This window comes from Equus asinus, chromosome 18, assembly GCF_041296235.1.
Source record: "Equus asinus isolate D_3611 breed Donkey chromosome 18, EquAss-T2T_v2, whole genome shotgun sequence".
NCBI classification, from domain to species: Eukaryota; Metazoa; Chordata; class Mammalia; order Perissodactyla; family Equidae; genus Equus; species Equus asinus.
The window spans coordinates 12,964,496-12,968,103 of record NC_091807.1 but is presented as its reverse complement, the minus strand read 5'-3'; the positions used below and the strand labels follow the sequence as shown (position 1 = coordinate 12,968,103).

At 39.8% G+C, this 3,608-nt stretch overlaps 1 pseudogene; it reads right to left on the bottom strand.

Moving 5' to 3' along the window:
• Positions 1 to 1,283: 1,283 nt before the first annotated feature.
• Positions 1,284 to 2,549, bottom strand: LOC106848026 (calponin-3 pseudogene; annotated as a pseudogene).
• Between the last annotated feature and the right edge of the window lie 1,059 nt (positions 2,550 to 3,608).

The window sequence follows — 3,608 nt, the reverse complement described above, 5'->3', positions numbered from 1 at the left end:
AAATTATACCTAGAATTTTAAGTGCAATTTTATTCAAAGCACATGAAGCGTTTACCAGCTCACATATTTCACAACAGTATGGGATTTATTGTTCTTTTATTTGGAAGCAGATTCAGCAGATAAATGATCCCTTTATTTCTTACATTTTTAACTTTGATTTTCTGAACTTGTCAATTTATACTGATTAATGAAGAGTCTTTACATGTAAAATTCACAATCTTTTTTTTTCCAGTTTAAAAGTACAAATAGTAACTACTCTTGCACTAACAGGGAGAGGAAACTCAAAAAGTACAATTAGTTGGCCAAAAAAGAAACCCATAAACGTGTCTTAAAATTCTTGATATCTTGAGGACCAAAATGGATTGAAAACAAACACTTAGGGAAAAAGACTAAAAAGCTAAAATATATGATAGGCAAATTCCTCTTTGTTCTCGAATATGTGACTAGCATGGCATTTCAATAAGTGTTAAATTTTCCTGCAGATGTACTAGATGATAAAATTCCAAAAAATATCCTTCTACGAATGTCATTCTTGTGATCAGTATGAGAGAACTGTCCTGTTTTATTTATTAGGGAACTCAAATTAAGAAATCACAGCTAAATCCTTACTAATAAGCATTAGAGCAGACTCTTGTCTGCTCTAATATAAAAATGAGCCATATTACTTGTTCAAATTTTTTGTTGTTGTTCAAAAAAATATTTATTTATAAAAAATACAATGGGATAAGTTTATGCTGAGAAATGCAGCAATAAATACTGTTGAAGAAAACAGATCAACTCTACATTGATACATTGGCACAAACAGGAAGAGCAGAGGCACCCCCAGACCTAAATGTCTGCAGGCCGACTGTACATGCTCCTTCAGAAACACCACTCAGAAAAGATCTGGTCAGCTTGGGTAAGAGAATGAGTACACATATAATCACAAATGCACACTGATCATGACTTTATTTAAAAATTAGCAAACAATACTGTAGAAACATTGATATGTAAATTTCTAAAATGCTGCATCTTAAATTTAATTGGCAAAGACCACATTTAGCTATAAGCATGAGTTTAGTCTTCCATGTAGAAACGAGATACTAAACTGTAACAAAAAAAAAAATAGGTTCCTACTGTTTGAAAATACCAGTTTAAGTAGAAGATTGTAAAAATGCATAGATCTTTCATAAAAGAATTGACTGTACAACAGTACTCCCCTTTCACAGTATTCCTTTTTACTTCATATGAAAGTTATCGGTTATGCTGTAGGATTTAACTGTTACAGCACTAAAAGGCAACTATTTAGGGAAGAGGCAGAAAAGGAAAAAGGAATGTATGTAAGGCAATATTTCTTTTAGGTACAATAAGCATAATAGTGTTTTAGGAAGACAAGATAAAAATTACTCAAGGCTAGCTTGGTTCTCACTGAATAAAAACAATGGCTAAATACTGAGCTGCTCTGTGTGAATCTAATAATCAAGGCCTTGGTCGCCATATTGGTAATCTCTGGGGTAGTCATCTTGGTACTCGCCATGATATTCATCTGGGTATTCTGCCTGATAATCACTATCACTGATTTCCGACCCATTTGTTCCTGTTCCTTGGCTTCCATTGTGAATGACAGGTTCTGTTGGAGCAGCACAGTATTTGGGATCATATACTTGCCGCCCCAGCCCATACACACTCATTCCTTTCTGGGAAGCGACTTTGTTGGTACCCATCTGTAGAGAAATTGTCGAGTTGTCCACTGGCTGTAATGTTAGCTTCTGATCGTAGATGTCTCTCCTGGTACCCGGTGCTAACATCCCCGCCTGGCTGGCTCCTTTGTTGGTGCCCATCTGCAGACTAATCGTGGTCTGGTCAAAAGGTTTGTCAGTTTGCATTTTGGGATCATAAAGATGCCTCCTAGTCCCATAGGCTGTCATACCTGCTTGGCTGGTGCATTTGTTGGTTCCCATCTGCAAACCAATTACACTCTGGCCAGCCTTTAATTTTCCTTCATCAAAACGTCTTGTTTGTTTTTCTGCATACTTAACTCCAACGTCAATGGTTGTATGGAATCCTTTTGTTTTAGCCAGACCTGCTAGAGCCACCAGCGTAGTCTGAACCTGGGTCATGTTTCCATTCTCAGAAAGATCATTTGCTTCAAATATGTCATGTGGCTTCATACCATAAGCCTGAATAGCTTTAATGAAGTTGCCAATATTCTCCAACTGAGGCCAGTTTAAGGAGGACTCGTTGACCTTCTTCACTGAGCCTGGCTGTAGCTTGTTAATGAGTTCGCAGAGGATTATGCCATCTTTTAAGCCCAGCTGAAAGTTGGTGCCAATGCTCATGCCTGTCACCTCTTCTATCCAATTGCGAAGATCTTCTTCTGCCTGGTGATCATACTTGGAAGCAATCTTGTTCTTGACCTCGGCCGAGAGCCCGTAGGAAGGGCCCTTGTTGAAGTGGGTCATGGTGGTTCGGGCGGCGGGAAGCGGCTGAGCTCGGGCCGGGGGATTCCTCGCACTCGCCTTCCCCGCTCCTGGCCCTGAGGAGAGGCCGCAACGCGAGATGCTCGGAGCTCGCTCTCCTGGACGGCGCAGGAGATGCCCGGGCGCGGCGGCGGGGCGCGGGCGGTGCCTCGGCGACTCGGTCCGACTCTACTTGTTCAAATTTTAATTAGGAAATTCTCTTACTCCCTCTTCCATGAAAAATGCATGGGCGCTCTGCAATCCAGGCAAGTAAATCTTCTTATTTACTATGACTTCAGATACCCAAGACCTGGAATACACTATTCCCAAGCTGAGATTCCCAAAGAAGTTTTTCAGGACGAAAGAATCAATATAACATTAACAGCTCAGTGGCTGGTACTTTGCATCTTTCCTTTTAGCCATTTCACTTTGCCACTGAAAAATGAAAGTTATAGAGATATGTTAATCACTCACCATAAGTCAGGTATTGTGGTATGTATATTGGGGGAGTAAGGATAGAAAAATGAGTAATTCACAATCACTGAACTCAGTTTGCTTGAAATTGATCCTATGTGCCATGTTGCTAAATTCCGGGTAATGTGTGGGACAATCCCAAGTGACTTGAATGTTGTCCTTCCCAAGATGCCTAGTGTCCACCTGGAAATTTTGCCTAACTTGATTCCTGGTTCCGTATGTTCACAAAGTTGAATTTCTGTTTTGTTTTGTTTTTAAGTATATAAATGAATATTGACCACTCATTATTTAGATTCTCTCATTTTTAAGCTTCTGTGATGCCATTTTGCTTGACTTTTTATGCCTCTAGAGTCACACACCATCCTTCTTTCTAGCCTTCTCTTCTGTCATCTATTTTAAATTCTAAGGGCCCCCCTCCAGGAGTTGGTACTCCATTCTCTACTCTTATAATATATACTTCCTGTAAGTGATTTTATTTACAATTTTGGTTCATGTAATTTTATGGTTCTTGAATCTGTACCTGTATTTTCAACATCTCTTCTCAGCTGGAGAACCATGTGTGACTCCCTTCTGGATCTCTCCAGTGGGAAGTCCCAAAGTATCTCAAACTCAATATGCCCATTACTGAACTCCTCACCTCCACCTCTTGTCCCACTCCCATACTCTCTGCTCTAACCTGTTCGTCTTCCTGCTTTC